Genomic DNA, 26,918 nt, shown 5'->3' on the forward strand with positions numbered 1-26,918 from the left:
GCAGCAAGAAAACCAGAAGAGAACTTAATAAATAAATCTCTGCTACTCTTGATAAAGTTTGAGTCATAACTGGACCTCTGGTAAAATACTAATATAACTGTAAAAGCCTAACAAGAAGCCTGAACTCAAAACCATATTTTTTTCCCCTGGGTTCTTCTCCTGACATGCTACAATCGGGATATGCAATTAAATAACTTGCCAGCTCTGAGAACATTTACTGCTGCAGTGGGCATTACTAAGAGATTCAGAAGCTTGAGAAGTAGGGTGGACATCTTGTGGACAATTCAACAATTATTTTTAAAGCTTTGCTAATGCAACTGAGAGACCAAGCTGCCTTCTTGGCATCTGCTGTTGAGTGTACTGTACATTAGATATACCAGAAATGGGGCCAGGGGGAGTTTCAAATTCAACAGCCAGCAGCCCGGGTATCAATTAAAGTTGGGTTATTTTCATATGTCACCATTATGACCCTTTAAACAGTGCAGCTATAGTGGAATCAGGATGTCTCTCTGACCCTATACTATGCAAATGCACTGAGGCCAGAAGGACTAGAAAACCTACTGAATTTTAATGTGAGAAGTGTGTGATGCCCCTACCTCATTGACATTCTGTGTGGATTTTTTTCACTAATCCTCACACTCAGTAGGCATAACTTTCTTGATCTTGGTTCTTCAGCGGGGTGTGCAGGTCAAAAAGGCAGCTGAGGTGGGCCAGAAAGAAGTCAGGCGCTACAGCATGGAGCGACATGTTTAGTTACAATTAGAAACGGGCCTGAGCCGTGAAGTTCAGGTAAGAATCCAAACTTGCCTGAAGTTGGAGCGATGGGTGAGATGTAAGTTTGGTCAGTCCCATGGAGATACTGACCAGTCAGTTCATCTGCAGCCAGAATTTCCCACAGTCCTTTCCTGGGTTTACATTTTGAGGGATATTTTTGAGTTTATCTGTAGTCAGGAAAAACTTGGTCAAGTTTCAGTGGTGAGGTAAACTGTATTGTTCCTCTGCTTAAACCTCTCTCCATAGCTGGCATGGAGAAGCAGCTCTAACATGAACAATTACAGAAGAGAGACATAAGAAGAATAACAGATTATTTTCCTGCAGTGATTTTTTTCAGGTATATTGTGTTCCCCTTGAAATAGATAGTGTTGATAACCTCCTGGCTCCTGAAGTTACGGAGACTGACTGACAAAGATCAGCCGTCCCCAAATGCTCCCTGGCCAGTGCACATCCAGTAATACACAGAAGGTGACAGGCTGCATCTTCCCTGTCAACCTCTACTTCAGTGGCTTCTGGTAGCCATGAAGGAGCTTCCTGTAGCTACAAGGCAGCAATTGGAAGCCATGGCTATGGAGGAAGCAATAAGCCTGTCATGTTCCTTACGTATTTGTTGCTCCCATTGAAGATCTGTCCCATTGCAGAGCTGCCCGGTTGCACTACACCATCTACCACCCCGTGTACGGGTACAGCCTTTCTGTTTTCATGTTTGTCTGTGTCCTCGATGTTTGCTGGAGGGTGATGGATGGACTTGGGAGGACTCACGTGGAAGGTCGCAGCCACACTATGTGCCCTGAGCTTCCACTTGAGTGAGGAGGAGGTGTAACGTAGAAACGTGCTTGCTTCCCACTGCTGTCAAGAAGATAGAGCTGCCAGCGAGATAAGAAAGATCACTGCATTCTGCATACACATATGTTCATATTTAGGGGGATAATGCTAAATATGGTGATTCTGGTATGAATTCAGCTTGCTAGGATGTACACAGTACTGGTTTTATGCTGTGTGATATACACAACAGTGATTTCATTCTGTGGTGTATTGAAGGGCAGTGTTCTGGGAGCATTGCAGAGTAAGGAAAGTGGGGTGCAACTTCCAGAGATGGTTTTCATTACTTGGCAGTTTGGTTTGGGTTTGGTTTTTTTTATAGTTGGCTCTGGCTTGTTTTGCTTTTTTTGCTCTTTTATTCCCACCGGCTTTATAAAATCTTAAATGTTTATGAATTAGGGCCACATAGTATTTAAATTTCCAAACAGAGAGCCATTCTTCTCTATAACAACCTTCTGACTTTCTAAGGCTGTCAGACGTGTTACTCTTTTTTTTTTTAAAGGGAGTATTGTATATAGAACCTCAATTATTCCCTCATAAAGTGATTTTAAAATGACTCCCCAGTGAGTTTTAGGAAAGTGTGTCTAGACTTTTTTCTTTTTCTGCTTTATCCCGGTCTCCCTTTCCAGCCTGCCCCTATCATTTTGTAGGTTATGGATAGTTGAGGATTTGTTGTACTGCAATCTAATGCTGAGTGTGTGCTCTGACCTTTGTGGGGGGGAGTCTGTTGGCAGTACCATTACAAATAAAGTACTAACAGATTTCAGAAGTTTATAGATTCCAAACTGGATGCTGAAGCCTGCAGTCATTTATAAACTTACCTCCACAGATTTTCAAATTTGACACCAAGGTGGTGGCGTAGCCCTGCTCAAATGCCAGCTGATTGCTTTTCTGAGTCCCCTTTCATAGGCCAGGCGACCTCCCTTTTGGTGCCTCTGCAATTTGACTTGTGTAGCAATTGCAGCTGCAAAAGGTAAAGCCCTGGAAGGTCCAGGCAGACATGTGCTGTCACGTGCATCATGCCAGTGCACAGGTATTTATTATTTCAGGTGGAAATGGCCAACTAGAAAGACTTCACAAACCTTGACCATATTAGCCAGCTGCTCTTGAATGGAGACAAGCGCTAAGACTCCAGCATGATGAAGGAGCCAAGAGATTCAGTTGGTTTGGGGGTCATTTTTACAAACCCAGCTGGGGCAGGTGGTGGCTGAAGTCAGGAGTTGTGTCAGGACTGTGCAGCGTGGCACAGCATCCTCCTGCTCGCCCTTGGCAAGCCGACCGCTCTGTGCAGCACAGGTTTGCTGCAGTGTGAAGGTGATATTGGAGACAGGATAAGTTGAGTAACTGAGATGTCTGAAACCTCTAGCCTCTCTCAGCACGGCAGATTTGGTTGAGTGAAGAGCACACATTCAACCCGTACAGCTTCAAATTCCCGGGCTGGCTGGCGTCGTGCGGACGGGCCCCGCTTCGCCCGCCGCTGCGGCGCTGCAGAGGGGCCACTCCTCGGAGAGGGGCTCATCGTGGGAGGGAGGATTTGCGTGGCGGGATGCTAAGACGGCCAGAGCTGTGGTTGGCTTTACTGCAGGAAGTGGATTAGGCAAATCCCCGAAACAGTGCAGAAATCCATTTTCCAGGTGCTGAGGCTGAAGGAAACATATAATTAATAGTATCCCGATTTTCACTTAGTTAAGTCTTAGAGCAAGGTGTCCTGGAGTTTATATTTTTAGCAGCCACTTTAAGAGATGGTGGGGGAGGATAAGTGTGCAGGGGGGGAGAGATTAATTTAAAATTGATAACCGCATGGCAGCACCACAGTTTTAACAAGCTCAAGGCCTGCCTCGCGAAGCCTGCTGTACTCAGGGGACTAGAGTTCAATTCTCCGTGCTGCCAGTTGAAATCAGAAATCACAACTGCAGTGATTAGCAGTGAATTTCCTGATCTTGGTGCCGCAGGCAAAGGAAGGAGGGGACTGGATTTTTTACTATCTCCACCGTGGTTAACCCCTAGCAGGGGAGACAAGGTAGGGAAGGAGAATCTAGGGGAGTTTACACCATTTAAACTTGTACATGCTGTTTAAAAGAAAATCAATGGCCATTAACAGCCAGGCCTGAATGTGGAGAAGTGCCCAGCGGCGTCTTAATTAATCTCATTGCTAATAGAGGAGCATCACTTCCAAATGCTTGCACTACCCCTCTCATTCCAACGATGTAGGTCAGATCTGCAGAGGCAGTATACAGATGGCAAAATACAGCCTGCTCTCAGGGACCGGGTTGTCAATCCAGAGTAGTCCCAAACACTGGTTTTGCACCAGTGTAACTGGGATCAAACTGACTCTATTCACATCAGCATCAAATACCACCCTGCCTTCGTTTCCCTGTGCGTGTTCATCAATGACATGATGGAGAAGAAACAAGTAAAATACTGTTCAGTATTGTTACCTTCTGAATTTTATTCAGTTGCTTTTCTATTTTATACTGCTCCACCTGATTAACAGAGAGCAGAAGCACTCATCGTGCGATCAGTGTGTCTGCACAAAGCTATCAAACTGGTCCCTTGCTCCCTTTCTCAGTGTTGTTGCTGCTGAAGGTTGCTTGTTTGGGTCCCTTGTAATGTAAGATGAGGGAATTTTGAGTAACACGTGAAGACAATATCGAACTGAAATTTCTAAAACTATTGCAACATGTGACAGTCTCAGACAAGGGGGGCTTGCTTGACAATTCTCTTTGGCCTGAAAAATATAATCATTTTGGTAGCTAAAGCAGGAAGAGGTGTTGCTTCATGGATTAATAGATAATTGGTCCAGAAATGACCTTCTGATCCAGACCTTTGCCTGATGGAGAGGGCTGGAAGTGATTTTGCTTGCTTGTTTGTTCCTTCCTGACCCTTCTTTGGGTCATAAAATAGTATTTTTTCACCTGATCATTGCTGAGCTGCCGAAGCATGTGACGTGCAGAGGCATTGTACTGAATTAAAGCATATACTTGTCGTATACATGGCATGCCCAGCCATGTGTCAGAGGCTCTACACCTCTAACAATCTCATCTTTTCTTTAATAAAAAAAAAACCAAAAATGTTTGTGTCATGGGGGACTGGGAGGTGCCCCCCTCTCTGGGCAACTACTGAAAGTCCTCCACTTGCAGGGTTGCCCAGTAGCTCTGGAAGCCACCAGTGGCATGTGGGCTCCCTTCTGCCTCCACACTGGGAGCGGGGCTGGGCTGCGCCGCAGAGCCTCTTGCCGTGAGAGCCTTGTCCTTGGCCATCAGCGAGCTGTTCAAGTTGGGTCTGGCACTTGGTGAAGTTTCTTTCAGGAGAATTGAAATTAAATTTCACAGCAAGATCTGATGAAAGTCATGCTCCTGCTGATCTTGGGTCCAGGCTCTGTCCTCTAGCACTACTTGTTTTTTCATGTGATTTTTTTTTTATTTTGCGATGAAAGGTTTGTATAAATTCAGTTTCTCGGATCAATAGAAGAAAATTGGGCTGAATTATCCACTCACCTGGAAGTTTATGAGCTGAAAGTCAGTAGAGATAAACTACAGTCAGTCAAGTATATGGCAGCAGAATTAGTCCCTTTGCTTGTTTTAAGGGAGGATTGTTCGTTTGGAAATTTTTACCATGAAGATCACTTACACATAAATATATACAGGTTATACTGCTTTAACTATAGAAACAAATATGGCTGCAGTAAAAATCAATATTGAGATGCTGATATCTCAGAGACTTCCATGGATGAACACCAACCTTTACTGCTTTACGCTATTCATTTTCAAGCCAGTACAGTGGCAGAGGAATAAAAGCTGAGTCTGGGCAAGGTGGCAAATTGCAGCGTGCTCCCTGTAAGACCCACTTGCTCACAGCAAACTGTCCATGTGTTTTTCATAGTACGTGGTGAGTGCCTTGAAATGTACTTAATACAAATGAGCATTTTTCGTTGCAATTTTTCTAATTTTTTCTTGGTCTTTGCTGGCTACTGAATAAATCCTGATGTGCTTTTTGAATTTCAAAGCACACTCTTAAGAACTGGATGTTTGCAAAATATATCAAGACAAAAACCAAACAAACCCACCCAAAACAGTCATTAATCCCCAATAACTCTTGCCTCAAGCACATAAAAATCTCCTGACGGCAATCTTTTTTAAACCTGGTCAGATGACATATTCACAGCGCATCAGGCACAGCACAAGTCTCCTGACTTCAGTGTGACTTGAGGCCACTGAGTTGTCCCTTGGAAAGTCCAAAGCAACTTCTTTGAAGGTAAGAAGAACCAAAATTTAAACCAATGTAATTTGAGCACAGGATTTGGCCCATGGACTCCAGTTCTGGCTCCCCTGGCACTTGTAAGCTTTTTATTACTAATTAAAGTTGGTAAGTAGTCCCCCTCAGGGTGTTTTGGCTCATAAATGAAGGCCAACAAAATATCTAATTTTGCTAAATAGAGTAATTTTTTATATGCCAATAGAGGGCTTTTGGTTAGATTTTGTTTTCTCTCTCCCCAGTGTTATTTAGAAGCGAAAGCTCCAATGTTTCCTATCAACCTCAAGAAGCAAAAGCAGCTCTTGTTCTTGTTTCCCTGCCTCATCCTGTTCCCTAAGGTCATACCTCCTCCTGTCTCCCCAGCAAGGGCCCATGCTAGCAGGGGTCTGACCCTTGTTCTTAGTGTTGGCTTCTAGTGCTGAGACCCCCCTTGGGAGTCTTTGCTGGAAAAGGTGCTATTCAGCACATACAGGAACATCAAAATCCAGTTAGTAAAATTTTCAACCCTAAAATATTAAAAGTCATTATCATTTGTGTAATTGTACCTATCCTGTTTCTTTTTAGAACGTTATTTTCTCCTTAGGCAGTAAAAACACAGGTTTCTTTCCCTTCTTAAAACCAAACCTGTTACAGTATGATGAATGAAATAGCAGAAATAAAAGTGTTTTAATAGCATGAATGGTTACAGACCCTTCATTGGCAAGGATTATTATTATGTTAATCATTCAGTAGAGTTGGAATTTGTAGAAGCCGTTTTGACCATCCAGCAACGTGAAATATTTGGGGGTGAATTTCATCTCTGTCAAGACCAAAAGCCATTTAAAAAGCAGGCTGGAGTCTTTTGATTTACATTTCTGATATTAAACAGAGAGCCGCTCTCTGCATTTTTTGCTACAGGGCATCGCTTCATTGCTAAGAAATAGGGCTATGGCAAGAATCCAATTTCTTAATGAACCAGCCTATCTGGAGCAAAACAGCTTTTCACACCATAATAAACAATGAACACCTTTTAGATAACAAATTCAATGGCAAAAATATTGCATTGTACATGTCATAGCCCCATAATTTAATGGAGGCACTTGCTGCATTAGTGGTTTACATTAATTTTTAAAATTAATTTTGTTTGGCCTGCGGGGGAAATATTTTCTTTTTTGTTTCTGATATCCTGCAGCTCATTAACACTTTTTTACTGCTGCTCTACAATACTGTCTGTAATCGTCCAATTTGTAGCTAGAGGCTCATTTTTTAACTAGAGAGAGAGAGAAAAAAAAAATTGAGCTTTTACTGAAGTCATAAATGAAGCTTCAACCACACTGAAAAATCAGCATCTCTAACAACAGCTAGAGTACTGTGGCTTCCTGAGAATGTATTAATTAAACCCCGGATGGATTGTTAGCCTGCAGTTTCTGGGTAGTTTTGTAGCCTGGGACAGGGAAGTTTTCATCCCATTTCTGCCTTGAAAACATGGGCCAGGGCAGCATGGTTCTTCCCTCTGCCATGCAAAGAGTTCGTACTTCTGGACACTTAGGGGCTCTTCTATACTGTCATTTTCCTGGGAAATGTCTGATGTGGGTTTCAATTTAAAAAGTGATTGTGTATATTCAGAGTTACTGAAGAGCACAAATGCATTTTTCACCTTGGAGCATTGGAACACTGCCCTGCTCAGAAAAATGAGACAACGAAAATCAAAGTTAAACAACTTCAGCATCAGCCCAATTCTCTGCACCGTTCACAGTTGTTAATTTAACAGTGGACTGATTCTATCTTCCTGAATAAAGTGCCGTGTGGGCAGCTGCTGCAGGATCCCAGCCTCTAATGCACACTCCAGTAGGTCTCCCTGGCTGCAGCAGGACTCGAAGCAAAACAGCTCCACGGATGATACGAAGCAGCAAAACCCACGTTGAGCAGGACTTTTCCATAGGGCCCCATCTCACCATGCCGGGCATCCTCAGCTGCTGCAGCTCAAGAGGTTTTAGCTGCTCCTCGGGTCTTTACAGAAATGGTCCTTGAACGCGCTCGTACGTGAGAAAAGGGATAGTCTGCAACCTAATGTTTTGCTAATACTAGTGGTGAAGACTTAAGGTCTTTTTCAGTAAGTGGCATATGTTGCAGCAGAGACTCCTGTGTGCATGTCCTGGCAAGAGATTGGCTTTGTCAATACGGATGCTCACGAGGAATCAACCTGCAGGACAGAAGAGAGGATTAATCATTACAGGTTGCACAAGGTGGCAGGATTATTTCTCTGTCTCGCTACCTGTCTATCCCCCATCATCGCACTATCTGAGTGCCTGTCAGGACTTGTTTTTCAGATTTTCAATATAATTTCACAGCTTTTTCAACACGACTGCCCAAATGTCAATTGTGCAGTACAATGTAGAATTACTAGGCAATGAAAAATGTTGGTGTTGAACAGCATCTGTATTGCTTGACCTCCGCTGTGCTTTCACTTAATGAAAACAATAGCTGTGAATTTAATGTAGTTAAGCTGAACTTTATATTTAAAGTGCCGTATTGCTGTGAATATAAAGGTGTATTTCATTGAAATCGATTAGATTGTATTCCGGTGGCATTAAGACTGGGTTCTCATAGCATGCAGGAGGAATGTAACGAGTAACTGGGATCTTGCTATGCTCTGTTACAGGACAGTATTTGTAGATAGGAAATTATATGTAATTGCAGTGGGTGAGATCATCAGTTTATATAAATCAGCATGACTTTGCTGATGTCAGTGGAATTATGCCAATTTACACCAGCTGAATGAGACAAACACATGCACAGATGTCCTGAGTCTGCCCATTTTACTGTGGTGGGAGTCCTGACTGACTGCAGCTGTGGTAGGTTGGGTCCTCTGTGACAAACCACCTTCAGCTGAGCAGTTTATTGTGGCTGAAGATGGGGGGGGAGTAGATTTACACCACTGCTAAATGTACCTTAGTGTGCAGCTTCCCTTCATTGGTGAAAGTGCACAGCAGAAATCTGCAGCGGAGGTGTCCTCAGCCTGGGCCTCCTCTGGTGGGTGAAAGGCCGATGCGTTGGGCTGGTCAGGGAAGACCATGATGAAAATGAAGACTTGCCTGCACTGGAAATCCCTGCATTGAATCTGTAATTCTGTTAAATCGAGTGTGCTGCATGTAGAGCTGCTCCAGTTGTATTTCTATCGTCATTTCAAGTTGAGGGAAAGGAATTATAGCTGGGATTGTTTCTTGGACCTTATGTTTTTAGCAGAGAGGAGGCAGCAGGGAAGCTGCTGAACACGGACGAGCCGATGCAAGTCATTAGAACAATGGTGGACAGCAGCGGGGCTGCGGTATTGAATAAACCATAGGGGCTATTGTTGTCTTTCAGAAAGACTATCTAATTTTTTTTTTTCATGGAACTTGTAGCCATTTTTAAGCTTTCATTTTTCATAATGTCACAGATAATCTTTTATCTATTATCCAGTAGTGCTATTCTGACAGACATTTGCATCAAATGGAACGTGCAGGCTGGAACTCTCTCTAGTGGGGAAACCAGCTTGATCTGAAAGGTTATTCACTCTCACTGCGTCTCGGGGCTTTGTTCTTGATTCACACACATTTCCCCCCATCTAAATGCAGGCATTTCTAGAGCTTTTTCTTTAGAAAAACCTTCAATTCTGAGATCTGAGCTTATTCAAGCTTCTTCCTACATATCAGTCAAAAACTTGTATTCACTGCAAATGATGAATCTGCTTTGAAACATTTGTCGAAGACTCTGTATGCCTCCAGAATCTTTTCAGAACCTTTCCTACAGAGACACCGTCAGCTTTCTTATTTTTTTTAAGGAGAGGGAAGAGTGATGAAGGAAGGAATGTAAGTGGCCATGAGCCTTTTTGCAGTTGCATCTCTATCCACCAAAAAAATCCAATCCACCAAAAAAATCCAACCCACCAAAAACCCCGATGGGAATAATGACCTTTAAAGATGTGGGTAGAATATGAGCTGAGTGTCTAAAAGTTAGCAAAGCAGAAAAACTGCATGTAACTGGAAATATGAAAATGTGGTTCAGTATTACCTTGGTTTCATAATTCTTCACTTATGAGGTTATTAAATGACAATATAAAAAGGTGACTAAACCTCTATTTCACATGGAGAATTCCACTGGTGGAAGAAGTAGCCTTATTCTCCATCTAATAAACCCGAATAGATCTCCTTTATAGTGTCTTTTTGTGTTCTTGGGTTATTTGAAAGTCCTTCTCACAAGGCTGACTAAGCAGGTGGATTCGCTGCCCATCACATACTTTCTGTTCCCCCTTGCATCTAATCAGCACTTTCAACAGTGCGTCGCTCCCAAAAATACCACGTTTGCAGAGTCAGCACTGGGTGTGAGCCTGGAATGGCTGGTGACACGAGACCTGGAAGGTGAGCTTGGCAGTTGCAGCTTTGCTAGTAGCTTTTGATGCCTTAGGGTATGACCAAGGTCCTGCTGCAGTGGGTTAGTGGTTTTACCCTTTGATTCCAAAGGGATGTAACGTGGCACCCACGTGCTTTTCCAGAGAAAATTATCCCAGCCCGTATTTGACAGTTACGCAGTGTTTGCTTCTTTCAGGCAAGCCCATAGGGTGTCTGACTGCTCAGGGCTTCCCAGGACAAGGCTCGGAGGTGTACAGCAAACGCTGGGTTTGGAGTGCCTGACCATCATGAGAAATTTCTCCTTTTTATATTAAAATGCCTATCCCAAGCTGGGAAGAAGTGTACATCCGTTCCTGCTATTAAAATTGAAACATCACAAGTTTGCCACATAAATATGCATCCCTCGTTAGTGTAGGGTTTTTTATTACACAGACACCTCGTTAATGTACTTGTTGTCATTTTAAAGTCCTGGATGAATAGGAATTTCCTTTAGTGGAGGCTGGATATAAAATTTCTTGAATACCAAAGCAATAATGTTGAGTTTATTGTGAACCTTTTTAAGGGGCAAGGAGAAACAGGAAGGGGCAAGGGATTAATTATTTTCCCTCTCTCATCCCCAAGCTTTTCCTTCTTTCTAAATGTCTTCTGCAAGGAGCAAATTTTGAATTGCAACATTGAAATTGCATAGGAATCCCTGTTATTAACCCTGCAGCCATGGGAAGCAGAATAGGAAAACATTTAGGATCCAGGAGCGTTGGAAATGTGTGTTTCTGAGTTTTTCTAGGTGCTGTATTGTTTATGAGAATAAAAATTAGCTGTTTCAGGTGTGGGAAACACCAGAGAAGAGCTGGCCTGACCACAGATGAAATAGAATTTGGTTACCAGAGGTTTACACTGCTAATACGTGCGTCATTTGGGGATCATTAAAGGGAAGTTTCACATTAGTTTTTGTGGGTTTGGGGATGGGCTGTAAGTAACGGTAAGGAGTCACATTTGCTCTTGCCATGGTTTAAATCTGAATTAACTCTGTCACAGCAGCAAAGTTTCCAGGACTAGCATAGTCTGTGTGCAGGGAAAAGTCACCAGCCAGACACCCTGGGTCTTCCACGGCCAGGCCAGGTCACAACTTCCCCTCTGCTTTCTTCTGCTGGATGTCGAGTTTCTCACATTTGCATTTTCTAACTTTTTCTTATAACTCTGAGAGGAACTTACTTTGTAGAAATTTTCCTTCTTTGAGGGAAAACTGTGTGTCTCACATAGTCATGTGAATGTGGGGGCTGAGACCTTGAGGAAAATGCTGGCTCTATGGAGACTTGCCGTGGGATTACAGGAGCCAGCTGTGCGCTCAGCCTAATTTACCCTGATATCAGCAACTGTGTCTTTTGGCCCAGCAGTTGTTCAGTGGGGTGGGGTGGCTGTGTGTGTGTGTGCATGCCTGCATCAGCCACCTCAGTGCAGAGATCCCTGGGGAGTGATGGGCATCGGGTGCTTGGAGCTGGGGCAGCTCTTCCTGGAACTGGGTGAGCAGTGGCCTGGGACACCTTCCCACCTGCAGGCTGGGATCGTGCCCTGCTCCTGAGGGCCAGCAGCCGTGAGCTGTGAGAGAAGGAGAAGCAGATTTCCAGCATCTACCCATACTTTGGTGAGATGATTTGCATTAGCAGTCAGGATTGCTGCTGAGGCGAGTACAGGATCTGTCCCACAGCAGACCCAGGCAGATGTCCTTCCAGAGTAGCTCTCTGGCCACTGCTGTCTCATCACACTTCAAACTTGGTAGGTACAAAAGCATCATTTCATGGCAATATCTGTATTTTAAGCATATTTTCTAACAGCATTTCAGTAATTATTAACTGAGAAAGTGGTTGGCAATTAGGAGCTCAGTAATCATAGAATGGTTTGTGTTGGAAGGGACCTTAAAGTTCATCCAGTCCCACCCCCTGCCCTGGGCAGGGACACCTTCCACTAGCCCAGGTTGCCCAAAGCCCCGTCCAACCTGGCCTTGAACCCTTCCAGGGAGGGGGCAGCCACAGCTTCTCTGCACAACCCCTTCCAATGTCTCACCACCCTCACAGGGAAGAATTTCTTCCTTCTATCTAATCTAAATCTGCCCCCTTTCAGTTTAAAACTGTGACCCCTCATCCTATCCCTACACCCCTGCCCAAGAGTCCCTCCCCCCTTTCCCGCAGCCCCTTTCAGCCCTGGGAGGCCGCTCTAAGGTCTCCCCGGAGCCTTCTCTTCTCCAGCTGAACCCCCAACTCTCTCAGCCTGACTGATAGACAGTCTGTTGTCCTGACCGAATGGCATTACCACTGGTAATAGAAACATTGGAGGTGCATTAAATTCTTCAGTTTAATTAAGAGTTTGTGTAATTATAGCGCACATTTGCTGTGTTTTGTCTGGAAAGGGCAAGACAACTGAAGTAAGATCCAGCGCACTGGATCCACAAGAAAGTGGATCTTTGTGTGGAGTTATTTTAAGTGATGTGGAGTCACAGCTGAAAGGAGAATAATGGTGGAATGCGCTGAGGAATTGAAAGCGCAGCCTATGTACATGGTTTGGAGACAAAAAAGTGAGCCTCAAAGGGGTTTGGTTTTTAATGGCATGATCTAAAAAAGGGGTGATTAAAAAAATTCATTTCTAAAGAGACCTAGTTTTCCCTTTCTTTTTATAATCCATAGCTAATGTAACTTTTTTGCGTGTATATGAACTTTACAAATGCATGTGAGGTGGATGCTATCTCCTCTCTCACTTGTTTATGGACACAGACACTTGTTTGCCCAGGGTGACAAATGTTTTGCTCCTGCAGTATGGTGGTGGGGACGAATCATCCCTGGAGCAGTGGGGCTGCACGTGGTGCCCACCGAGATGGGTGATCTCTGGGGAGAGTAGTTGGGAGTCTGAGAAATGTTGGGGAGTGGGTCACAAACCAAAAATCAATTGAAAAGTTTAGGATTTTTGCCTGCAATGTCCCAAAAATGTTGGAGCTGTGGGTGCTTGGAAACAGTCTGAACTCCGTCAGAAACTGGTTCTCTTATGAAACTCATCTGTAGTATATAAGATGCGTGTGTTTAATTCTGTCTGTGGTGTGTGTAAGCTTCTATATATTTTAACTAACAGTGCCAAGAATATTAGCCAAGGGTAACTGCAATATTAGTAACCTCAAATTATAATGACTTACTTTTATACCTCTTTTTAATAGTATGTTACCATTCATATTGAAAGTTTTACAGTTTGTACCACTTACTGATAAATACTTCATAAGCTCCTGTGGCTCTCTGCTGCTGTTTTGCTTCATGCCATAGATGCCTTCATTTCCGTGCATGTGTACTACATATTATAAAGTGAAAATGGGAACCTTATGGGACATAGATTCTTTCTAAAATATAAATCATTATTGCTAATGATGATGCAAAAGTGTATACCTAATAACATGTTGTGGAGTCTGTTCTGTCCTAATAAGTGGAAAGTCTTGGCCTCTTGGGTTCAGCATCTCGGAACAAAGTTTTAAATAACCAGCTGATGACGCAGTGTCTTGGAGTAAAAAGTAAATCTGTGCTTTTAGTTTCTGCTCTAGTCTGTTGAGTTTGGTTCTTTCAGAACTGGAGCAGTGAAATTCAGTAAAGCATGTGACACCTACGTAACGGACTCTGAGAAATAAGTGCGGGTTAACCCAATTTTCCTAAGGCATAGCAACAACAGAGCCCAGGACACCATGTACGAAAGACAACAAAATGAAAAGGTTTTCTGGTCTTGAGCATACGGGATTGAGAACCTATATAGAAAGAGGACTGGACAGCGCCAAAAAACCTGCAAGTGACAGATTTAAGGATTCCTCATCCTTGCATATAGAAATTGTAGTGCAGAAACTGCTGACTGATAAATAATACTATCCCTCTTTCTTGAAGGAAATGTGTGGTTTAAACCCCTTTTTTGACTAAGTGGTCTCAGAGGTGAAACAAATCTAGAAGATTCTCATGATTAAACTGACCTTTTTTCATTCTATCTGGACTTTGTAAATGCACTCGATTGCATTATATTGTTGACATCTGAAAGCTATTACTGAATGACAAGTGTACAGTGTTGAGGTTTAGAAGTTAACAGCTGAGTTACCACTCTGTAAACTCTCTTGGTCACTGGGAAGCATAATCCAGACAAATACCAAGAAGACATTTTCATGACAGCAAAAGTGAGGTTCACAATGCCCTTAGGATTTGTTGCTTTGTGTTCCTACTGGATAGGTAATACACACTTGTGGACCTGGAGATGATGTTCCTCAGCATTTTTAATATTTTATTAAAGATCTCTTTATTATGGAAAAATCACATATGCCCTGGGTGTGTAAGGGAGCCCCAAGGATCAATTGCAAAACACATGAAGCATGGAAAATCCACAGGGCAGCAGGGTCGGAAACAAAGCTTAAAGGAGAAAGAAAAAAGCAGGTACATTTTAAATAGATTCCCTTCAGCTGTCTCTTTGGAATAGATGTTGAAGCTCGGTGCTGTGCTAGGGATTATCGTGGAAGGTTTTGTTCTTGGTCTGCAGTTGCCCTCGCCTCCCTTGTGGCTGGGTGTCTCAGGACACACTGAGCACACGTGTGGTTTTCTCAGCAGTGGGGGTTCACTTGCTGCAAGATGTTTCATTGATGTCATCTGCTCATGTCCACCTGAATTCAGGAGGTTAGCAACAGGTCAAGTATTGGGTGATACTTCACCACGTCCGTTAGGTATTTAAAGATAATTTGTTACCTGCCTCTTCATTTCAGTGTTCAGCAGTTGAAAGCAGGCACTGCAACAGAAGTTTTGCTGGAGCAGGAGAATGCCTGATAAGCATAAAGCTGAAGGAAAGGGCTAGGGGTAGCATATTTTTCATATATTAACATTGCTTTGCAGTTTGTGCAATATAGCTAGCATGGGTGCGTACGTTCTTTGATTCATCCTTTAATTAAATTAAACTATAGGAACTTTGAAAATGTTTTGTTATATTTTTTAAATGTACGAAATTGATATAAATTACTGCTAGCATCTTATCCACCCGCTGTTCTAAAACTTCATCTGTGTGGTTAACATCGGGAGCTGAATGACCAGAGCAACTACAGTTATGATAACCATCCATCTGAATTCTCTTATCCCGAGAAGAGAGGTGGATCTTGCAGAAAGTCCAGAAGGTCTAGTAAACCCATGTAATTTAAGAGCAAAACGTGACCCTGGTAAAGACCAGTGCTGGCTGAGCTACACTTCTCATTATTATGTCTTCTCTAAAGAATTAACAAACGTAACTAGCACTCAAGTTCCAGCTGCTTTTGCAAAGGCAGCCACAGGTCAAAATCACACTGGTGCTGTTTTTGCACTGGGATCTTCCTGCTTTACTCCATCTTTTGCCCAGGCGATACTCCTTGGGTAATAGGACCTTTAGGCACTTCATTAATCCCTTCTCAGCAAGTGGTGGCAGTACTTGTTTGTCCTTCTGGGGAGGCTGGGAAGATCTGCACAATGGCATTAAGCAACTCTCAGCACATACATTGCAGTTGCCAGTGCTCACAGGATGGATCTGTCACATTAGCCTGAGTGTTAGCAGTGTGTAAGGTTTAACTTATGTCTCTTGATGAGAGAATTAAGAGCATGTCTTGGCTCTGAGTTAAGGGCTCCTGTGTGTTGATAGGACTTGAGTTATTTAAGTTAACTTTGCAGTGAAGACAACCCCCAAGGGACTGTCAGCTCAAGAACACCCACTAACCACAACTTGTCATGTTACTACACAGAGAGAGAAATGAGTTTTTAAGTAATTAGTGCCCAAAGCATTCACTGCTTTGTAGGTCAAAACCCAAACCTTAATTCTACCAGAAAACTAATCAGAAGCCAACACAGATTTCAGAGTACAGCTGTAATAAGCTTTCCTTGTGACACACCACTTAATAAGTAGGCAACGGCGTTTTCCTCTAGCTCAAATTTCCAGCTGACCCACTGAGAGCACATCATTGTGGCCGTAATCGCAAGGTGACAGAGGTAAGGATATCCACAGTGGGTCCAGGATCCAAAATGAAAGATTGTGTGTTTATCATGGGCTGGAAATGACAAAACTCATTCTGGCCTCTAAGCTGTATAACCTGGGTAACTGCGAATCGACTGGAAAATCAGAGGTAAATAGGAAGAACGTGTTGCTCATGCAGCAGAAAAGCTTGCTGTCCGAATTTCTGTTCTTCCCCGATTATATGCCTGGATAGTCTCTTGGGAAAGATACCTGGGCACAAAACACAGACAGGGTCTGTAGTGCCCTTTGCCTTACAGCGGGTGTGTGCAGGCAGCAGGAATCCACTTCTTAGCCAGAATCTTGAGTGTGAGTGCAAAGATAATAGTGGAGTTTCCTCCTTCAGGCACTTCAGAGGATCCTGTGTATCTGCTTTGAAAGTGGTTGTATGCATTTGTACACAAGTTGAACATTCCTACACCATTGCTTTAAAGTTTTAGGCTTAATTATGCCATTTTAATTGTACACTCTAGTGCATGGTTAAAGCACGGGGCGGGGGGGGGGGAAGGAATCATGTATTCATGGAGCCTGTTCAGCCTACCATACACTGCTGTGTGTACTGGTGAAGATAAGGAGCAATGTTAAAATAACAACAAAATCACAACTTTAATATTGTTCATGATAATGCAAGTTTTCAGATGCTTATGCCTGTCTCGGTGAAAAATAAACTTCTGCTACCCTTGTAACGTAGATTATTTTGTCATAATGCAAGAGGAAATGCATTGCTTGAATTGTGTTTCTCACCTCTTACCAGAATTTCCTGGGGTCTGAAACTTCCCTTTCACATGTTGATGGAATTGATTCCTGAATTTCTTGTGAGCACTGAGAAGATGCAGAAAAATTATACAAAGCTCTTTCTAAGGCAGTATTTGTCAGCTGAGCTGAGGAGAGAAAATCTTCAAGGGTGGTGGCAAGAGGGATGGGTGAGGCAAAATCCTCCAAGGAATTGCATTGTGTGGTACCTTACTTACCAGGGAATCCAGAGGTGGGAGGAACTTTTAATGCATCCTGTGAATAAACCAGATTATTTTTTTTAATGCCGTTTCTGGCATACCAGGCAAATAGACATAACTACCAACTAAGTAAATACATGTATAGGAATATGATCCAAACTACTTTTCGCTTTTACGTGAAGATCTCCAAGCATTTTTGAGCCCCTCTGTTCTGTAAGATCAGAAGACCAATTCCAGTCCTTTTAGTGTCAGCTGAAATGCCATGGCTGCCGAGTGAGCTAAAGCTGGAATAAGCAACTGATGTGGAGACATCTTCTTTCAGCATTATATTGCTACCCTCTCCACACCAAGATGTCCTTCACTTGCTGCAGGATGAGTTCAGAATTGATTCTTAGGTAAAAGACTATCCCTTTTTTCACTTTTTTTCTCTTTAGACCATTTAACTTTATTTATAAAGCCCAGGAACAGGACTGGGCAACTTGGTCAGTTCTGGTCTTGGTCTGCTGGTGGCAGGGAGCAAGTCTCTGCCTCCATCTCACCACCTGTCATCTAGGAAAGATCATGATGGTGTTGCCATTTCTAAAATAGTTTCAACATTAGAAATGAGAAACAGTAGCAAAACTCTTCTGACTTTTGTCTCTGTGCATGTAAAGTGACTATTCATGTGTCTGTGTGTGCAGCATCTTCATTTTGAAGCCATCCTTTGTGTATAATTAAGGATGTTTGAAGAGAAAGCTCTCATATATCTGCAAAAGAGATAAAACCTTCAACTTTTAATTGGTTTATTCTGTTACAAATCAAGCAGAAATTTTGAAAGTGGACTTGCGGCTTGTGTTCTGTAGGTTGTGTTTATAGACTGAGTGTCCTGGCATTCATTACAGGAATCTCTTTCTCCTGTTCCTTTCCTGCTCTTCCCTCCCCCAGTCCCTTGTGCTGACCCCTAATCCCAACAAAATGAAGATCTGGTTGTCATATGGATTGCAAAGCTTTCCTCTTGCATCGCAAACAGTATAGATCAAAACCACCTCATTTAAAAACAGATGTTTTCTGGTAGTGATTAATATAGTTTCCCCCCCCCCCCTTCCCTTTTTTCAAATAACCTTTTATTTCATAATCATCTGCTTTAGCATTAGCTTAACAGACTGAATTTAGGCCCTAAGCAGACTGGTTGAACTGGTTCATTTGAAACATGAAGCTGATCTGAATTTTCAAGCCAAGTTCAAAATGAAACCATTTACATTTTCATGCATATCCTCACTAGTTTTTGGCTGAAAGGAAAAATCCTGTGTGGCTAACCATGTTCTCGAATACCTTTCTCAAGCAAGTGCTTCAGTGGAAACCATGGAGTGCTGAGCACTCGTGGCCTCTCATGTCACTGGTGCCTTCTGAATTTTAGAGCTTCACTCTGGGTACTCTTTTTGAAACTCTCAGTACCAGGTCTTTTATTTGACAGTTCTTTCAAAGAGTTATTTTTCTCCCACTTTATTTAGCCAAAATGTTCCCCTTTTTCACTCTTCCACTCTTAAGCTGCGCACAGTTCAGCTTTCTCCTTCTGTGTTGGAATTGGCTGCATTTTACTGAGGCTTCAAATAGAGAGGATTTGAGCCTATAAATCCTTACTCTGTGTGAGTCCTTATTTTCACTAATAGCCCTGCTGAAGTCATCAAGACTGTTTACATGAATAGGATCAGGAGTAATTCTAGTTGGGTCTAATTAGTTACACCAATTTAAGTGAAAGCAGAATCAATCCATTGTTTTGCAGAGTATGTTAGGATGAAATATGCTAACACAGAGTATAAAGCCACATTATTGTATATAGCTGCATGGTTAAAGGACATTGTTGTCTGGCATTTTTCACAAAGAACGATCATTAGTACAAGTTGGAAAAATATAGGGTTTAGGGCTGCATTTTCCCTGCAATTTAATATTACTTGGTATTGGTTAGAAATAAATTGTTACAGACTCCCTTTGAATTCCTTTAGGGTAAATATTTATCACATGTAACATTTCCTCAATATTCTGAATTTTCAATACAATTAGCTTCACTGTAGGTTATTTACTCCAAGTTAAAATTCAAGGAAAAGCCTCCAAGTGTATTTTGAGCTGAGCTATTCATCAGAAGTCCAACGCTATTTTGTTCAAAGTGAACCAAAAGCTGTGGGAGATTTTCTAACTGGGGAACTGCGCTTGCGAGATGCATAAAACTAATGGTGTACACAAAGTATCTTGTTTTTCTTCCTTTCTGTGGGGGGTGTTTCAAATACTCATTACTTTGTCCAAAATGTGATCTTGGCAGTGAGATGTTAACGGGAGGAAAGCACAGTTCTACGAATTCCCAACAGAAGTCTCACAAAAGTATGGAGCCATTTAAAGTCTGTCGACCTAAAAGACCATGCTGTCAGCTCTCTACTTGGTGAACATGTGTGGGTGCGAGCGGGGATGGCCAGGAGGTGTTGGGGAACACCCGCAGCCGGTGGGAGGTGGGTGGTGCTGATCTGTACTGGGCTGAGCTCTGCATGTGCCATGTGTACCGCCGTGCTGTTGAGACCATTAGGCTCATTTCACTTGGGAAGTAACCCTGAACCGTAGATACACAGCTCACTTTGCACTAGTTGGATATTTCGGAAATTTGTTCCAAGTTATAGTCTGTTATAGTTCAACAGCCTTAACATGCTCTTGTGCTCTTTTGTAGGGTGCAGTTTTTTAACTTCTTAGTGAAGCCACTTTACTATAGAGACCCGATCATGTTTGGTAAAGCCTATTTAATCACAAGCTTTATGTGTTCCAAAATCAGAAGAATTGCAGTCAGTGAAATTTGCTTGAAACTGGGGTCGCGTTGTCTCCTCCGAAGGTGGTGAAGGGTGTATTAGTCTGGATGTGGTTTCACATTACACCAACTTTACCACCAATAGATTATAAGAGGTTCTTGCCTTTACCGTGTGTAGTTCAGTGACGTTTCTGTGGGTTATACTCTGTACTAGCTCAGTAAAATGAGCCATGATAAGCTGGAGGGTGAAAAAAACAGAAGGGTAATTCAACTGAACCGATGGAAATCCGCAGGGAAAGGGGTAGGATCCTTGGGTAACTGTAGGAGACCTTGTGACAAGGATGGTCACCTCACAGTGACATTTTCAAAGGCCATAGTCTAATCACTGAGATTTAGAACTAAATTTAGCATGTTCCTGGAGTTAAGTTGAAGATGGTTTATATACTTCAGAGTCCAATCCCACCTTTGAATTACAGTAGTTTCAGTTGGGTTTGCTTGCATAAACATTAAAGCCAACATATACAGCATCTGCTGCTATGGTTCATGATCCATCCCAAGTTCATTTAAGTTGAGCAGTGCGGCAAAGAGCTTAATTTCTACTTCATCCATAATGTGATTTCTGCTAGGAGTAAAAGCTGGAGAGGATGAAGTCTCTCATTGCTTGCTTTTAGGATGGACAGGCCAAAATATTAAAATGCCCCCAAAAATTCAGGATATTTTAAAGCTTTCTGAAAGCTCTTTTTGTCCTTTTTTTTAAAAAATGTTTCATTATAGTAAACTTCAAAGAGTACATTTGATCTGCTGGTATGTTTTTGACTGTATCCACCAGGAGTTCACTTAAGCCAAGCAGTGAAACAATAATGTATGTTGTACAGCTGAAATGAAAATTAACCTAATGTACAGTATTTGCTACATTGCACAGCTGAAATGAACTCCTGGTGGACAGTGGAAAAACATGCTGGCAGATCAAATACACCTTTTGAAGTTTATTATAATAAAATGAAATAAAGCCTCCAAGGGAAGCACTTACAAAAAAGAAAGGCTTAGGAGGGCTACAGCTGTTGTATACTGTTCTCTTTTTTATTTTTCTTTTTTTCTTTATTTTTTTATTTGCTTTTACTAAGGCCCCGATCCAGAGCTTACTGAAGTCATTGTGAGTCTTCCTGTTAGCTCTGTTGGACCCTGGTATCAGACTGCTGGGACCAGACTGGTCGCCTTCTGCTGAGAGCCACGTGCTTCACCAGGAGCCTCATTGACTTCATTAGGGCATTTTGTCACGTGTGGCCTGAATCATTCACCAGAACCTGTTGTATAACTGAAGAGCCAGTTTTCTTGGAAGGATTCTTCATATAGGGAATCATAGTATCATAATTTTCAGTCAGTCAGCATTTTGCTCCCACTAAACAAATCCTTCACCTCCATTCTTTACTCCTGATAAATACAATCATAGTAGTCCTGGTTTTAATCAGGAGATTAAAAGTGTCCAGTGACTTTATCTGGCGTTGTAAGCCCTCTTTGCTGTGGAAGATTAAGCTCTGCAGAGGTTAGTGTGTTTCCATAAGCAAAACGAATTTTTTATTGACATCAGTAGATTAAATAAAATTGCCTATTTGAAGACCTCTTCCTTCTTTTTTTTTTCCCTGAAAGGTGATTAGCATGTCCTGAGAAGTGTCAGTCAAAACTACAGGAGCATAAAGTACTCAGCATTGCTCCTCTGGCCTCTCTAGGCAGTTTCAAAGGATCAGACTGAATACAGTGAGCACTTGTGAGTGAGATTGATGTCATTTCCTCCATCCAGCATTATGCCAGTTAGGAGAACAGTGTAAGTCCAAAATCAAAGTAACATCGTCTTCTCTTTAACCCTTATTTAAGGTGAATAATAAAGCAAGTTCTGTGTATTTATATGCATCCCCCATGATTCTAGTAGATCTGATGTTGCATCTATTAGTTTGCTTTGACAGAAAGAGGTTGTTTTGACACGTGGCCCAGCAGGAGAGCATTATGCATCCCATAAAAGCTGCTCTGGACAGCAGAGGTCTCTAGTCCCAGCGCACACAAGCAGTCCGCAGATAGCCTGTAGGTCACCCGCAGTAGCCAATGTTACCAGACTGAGAACATTATGTTGGGATCTTCAAAGGAGCCAAAGGCAGGTAGGTAACCACTTCAGCCGGAATTTCCATTGAGGCTTCCTACGCAGGTCTTACTGCATGAGCTTCTGGAAATCTCAGCCTTTGCGACGTACCGAGCGTTGCTGCTGGGCCTCTTAGGACCTCATTCTTGTTTGCTTTGGTGCTTTCTAATAGAAGCACCCAGCAGGCTTGGCTGCAATCACAGTCCGTTTGTGCAGAACACTGGGAGTATATATAATATACATCATGTAGGCTCTATGCATAATTAGTAATATGTTGGTATACGTATAGTTCCCATGTCCAGTGCAACTGAAGTTCTTCATACACAGAGTGAAGTTTGGGAAGATGAGGAGTTTCTGTAGACCTGTTTGCAGATTGCTGCTTCGGGCATGGGACCTCAACCCGTGGCTGGGTCAGAAACTGAACCCAGATCTTCTGTCTTAGTCCGGTGTCTAATCAGGGCACTGTCTTGTGCAGGATCAGGTCTTTTGTTTTAGTATTACAGAACTGCAGCTTGATCCTATAAACTCTGTGGGGAGGTGTGGGGGGGTAATCTGTATTTATGGGATTAGTCTCATTGAAAGTACTCCTGTGTAAATAAAGTGTACTTGTAAGAGTAAAGCTTTAGCAGCATTTCAGATGCGTATGTAGAAGGGATGCAATGCTGTAGTAGACAGCACCTGCCGGATTTTGCCCAATATTTTTTCTCTGTCAGCCCCCAGTGTTAATGGGTGGCAAACCCGGACTTACGTGGATCCTAAATTGTATTTGTTTGACAGATCAGGCATTGTCTGTGTGTTCCCCTCCCCTTCTCCTGGAGCAGTGGGCATTCCCTGCAGAAAGTGAAAACTGAATGAACTGATTGCTTAACCTCTCCTGACTCTACCCTGGTGGTAGATCATTAATGGTGTAGAAAACGAGGGCCAGCGCTGGCAGCACAGGGTGGGGTGCGTGTGCATCTTTAAGAGATTTATGTGGAGGTCTGAGATGAGGAGACAGCACTGTGGTACATCATCATGCAGGAGACATCAGAGACGTTCTTCTTCGCTTGGATGCATTATCATAAAAAGTGATTTAGACTAGAGCTGATTGATGCAAATGGTCCTCTGTTCTTTCCTATCATTAGCGGCCTCTTTCAGTGGCCAGAGGCAGTGATTAAAGCTGTCATTTGGAGCTGCTCATTAAAGACAAGCACCCTAGTAGCAGGAGGAAAAAGGTTGAAGAAGCATGATTCCCCCCCCCTCTCCCCTTTCCTTAAAAAAAAAAAAAAAATACATTATCCTTTTTCCAGTTCTGGCTCTACAGAAAAGTCTTTATTTGATGTGAGTGAAAATGCAGGTGGTTTAAAAAATAATATCAGAACTACATTATTGTCACTTAATATTTTGAGGACAGTGTAGTGCAATGCTAAGGTCATTATAAAGGTATCACTGGGTGTATTTGTTATGAAATAACCTGATGAAATACTGAACAACATTATTCACTCAAGCCAGGGATTGCCACATGAAAACTCTATGGGGCTGTAGTGACTGTTCTTTTTGGGGCTGGCTGAGAAGGACGAGAAGAGGCACATGTGGAGATGCTGGACAGTGATTAGATTTGACATGCTTTAGCATAACAGATTTGCCTCTTCAGACTTTAAATTCTTCAGGGCAAGGACTTTGTTTCACTATAGATATGTACAGAATGTCACACAACAGAGCCATAATCCTGAGTGGGACTTCTGGACATTATCATCCTACAAATTAGAAATTGGGGCAAATTGTTGACATGTCTTGGGGTTGTATTTTTGTATAACCACGGACTATGCAAGTCATCTGTAAAGTTGTCCGTGGAGTAGTCATAAAGCTGAGGATCCAGTGATTATTTGGGGAATCCTGAGGGTCTTTGGTTCACGCCTCCGTGCTCCAAGATCGTGAGCAAGTTGCCATTCCTCAAGGACAATTCCTCCGTGTCCTCATGAGGAGCGAGGCTGGCGGAATGCTCCGTCCTTCCACTGTTGCTGGGGATTTAATGATTCGATTTGGTGAGGTGTCGGGGTGGAGAGGTGGAGGAGTGCACGAGAAGGGGACAAAAGGACACAGATTAGAAATAGCAAAGCCTTGTTAGAAGCCAACTAGCCTCTTGCTCTTTGGGAAAGGCGGTGGCAGCCCGCGGGCAGGTTAATTGTGTGCTGTACACGTCCTCTTCCCCGCATGCCGGCTGCTGTCAGAATTAACACATTTTTAAAGAGGTCACAGCCGGAGAAGCTCGATAAGTGCTTTTAGGCCAGCCTAATAGAAGATGCTGAGGAATGACTGAGGGGAAGTTATGATGATAGTGAAGGAGTAATTTAGCATATTAGGGGAAATATGTCAAACCAAACTGATTGCTATAAATACAGCCTTCTTATTTCGGAATCTGGCTGTGCCCCAAGGATTTTCCTGTGAAATTATGGAAGTGCAGCTTACTTATTACTCGCTGACTTTCACACCATTGTGCCTTCTTTTTCGGTCATGTGCTTAACGCTATCTAATTGGTACCTTTCTGAACATGCTCATTTTTCTTTTAGTGATCCCATGTGAGACAGAAGAGACAATGTTGTGACTCTGAGGGGGTGGCGACTTCCTTAAAGCTGATGTTACTCTTCAGGAGAACTGTTCTGCTTAGAAATTTTCTGGCTGGGGCAGGTTGCAGGGTGTCGCAGTGGGGGGTGTAAAGGGACAAAGGGTTTTGGTGCTCAGCCCTAAATGCTTGTAGAAGGAGAAGGGGGCACTTGCTGGGCTGCGCATAGGGGACGGCTTTGGGCAGAGCAGGTGGTAGAGGCAAGAAGCAGAGCTTGCTGAAGGTAGCTGGTAACAGCCAGTTTGGGATTTGCCTGTGATTTTAATAGCTAGCTTTTCCAAACTGGGCCAAATTGCTTCCAACAGAGCCTACTTCTGCTTGTCTACTCAAGTGTGATCCTACTCTCATAGCAGTCATTACATTTTATACATTAGATACATTATATTTTAATGTATATCCTCCTAATACTCAAATAATCCTTAGTGTTCTGACAATGGTAATAAATTCCTTGATATTAAAATGCCAGAATAAGTGAGCATTTCGTGTGTCCTGTCATTCAAGTTTTGGCCGTAATTGATCTGAAGAACAATCAAGGCTTAAGGATAAGTACTTTGATTTTGGAAAATGCTCTGGTGCTTATCTCCTAGAATTCACTTTGGGCAGCAAAGACACATAATATGAGGGAGGAGAAATGCAGCTGCGTCAAAAGAATTAAACATTACTATAGTTTTACTTTCTCCTCCATATGCATCAAACCTAAGTTGCCAACAATTAGAAAGTAGGAAATACTGTTGGAAATGTTTCTTTCTTCTTTGTTTCAGTTTTCCTTTATGCCAACTTACAGATTCTCTGCATTCGTCTTTCTTTCCTTCTTTTCTTTTTTGTTACTATCGATCATCTCAGTGCAGCTACAGCTCTGCTCTGGAAGTGGGACACAGCCTTCCATGAGGAAGGCCACGTGTGTGATTTGTGGCGTAACCAATGCTTGCCACCAGCGGGGTGTCGAGCGTGGTACGGGTGTGACATGCACAGCCAGAGCACCTGATGTCATGGGCAACACAGGTGTTTTATTCGGGTATCCCCAGCAGTACAAACCTCCATGGGCTGAGGGGTCTCACTGGCAGTGTCTCCTATCATTTTTGCAATAATAAGCTTAAACTAAATGACTGTTAAAGGATTTTACCAGACTGTGGGTATCTCTAGGCTTGCTTTATTAGAAACTCAGAGTTGGGCCATCACCTCAGTGAGTGGCAACAGCTGACAAAAAGCATCTTATATTTATATGGTTCTTCATAACATGCAATATTCCTTTTACATTACTTTCTCAGTAGAACTAAGGAGTGACATTAAAGAACGTGTTAAGATGAACGCTTTCATTATCCGCTCTTGCATGTGTTTTGGAGCAATGCAGGTTGCTTAATCTCTTCACTTTTGACGTTGCATTATATGTTTGACTGTTGCATTCAGAGTGGGCTGCACAGGAGACCCTTCAGTAAAACTACTTCTGCGATGATGATGGTATGGATTATTTTAGATTCTGTACAATACCATATGGATACGTGATGCTTTACAGCATGGTTGGTCTCCACCTTGCAAAGCTTACAGTTCTGTGCTCTTGTCAGTATTGCTGTCAGCCCCCCTGCCCAGCAACCAGAGGACTGGAGCTGTGCAACAGCTTATTGGCTTTGAAGTTAGTCCCAAAGAAAACAGCAGTTTGGCCCCACGCTGGCCTGGATTTAGCTTGGGAGCTTGGAAGACACCAGTTCAAGCACAAAGGGCAGAGAGCATGGTTGAACAAGTGTGAAGCTAATTTAAAATTTCATTTTGTTTCATGTGTTTTTACCAGAGAGCGTCTTAACAACTCTCAGGTCAAGAGAGCATTTTGAAACTATTGATTAATATTGTTCATAAAACAGTTGCTAAATGAGGCTCAGGTTAGGAGAACAATGTATAGATGTACGCGTGCATCATAAAATGTTGGTATATTCTTATTGCTTATGTATGTGTAGCCTGTGTATTCTGTCTTCCTGTCTCAATATAGTTGTGTATAGAAACACCTGAAAATGCCTTCAAAGAAACACAATGATGTAAAAACTTCTGGATCCTAAACCATAAAGTTATCCTCTGTTGCTGTCAAAAAATTAACTGTACATTTCACATTTTCTTCCTGATGGAGAAGTTGCAATAATTTGGGGGTAAATTAAAAATACAATCCAATCATTTTCTTGTAAAACCTGGTACTGACATTAGCCTTTAGTTATGACATTGCAATTATCTCCAT

At 42.5% G+C, this 26,918-nt stretch overlaps 1 protein-coding gene across 8 annotated transcripts in view; it reads left to right on the forward strand.

Moving 5' to 3' along the window:
- AUTS2 (activator of transcription and developmental regulator AUTS2) overlaps window positions 1-26,918 on the forward strand; it is a 788,413-nt gene that overhangs the window by 637,137 nt on the left and 124,358 nt on the right. The window lies entirely within an intron of this gene.

Source organism: Athene noctua, chromosome 19 (genome assembly GCF_965140245.1).
Source record: "Athene noctua chromosome 19, bAthNoc1.hap1.1, whole genome shotgun sequence".
In the NCBI taxonomy this organism is placed as follows: domain Eukaryota; kingdom Metazoa; phylum Chordata; class Aves; order Strigiformes; family Strigidae; genus Athene; species Athene noctua.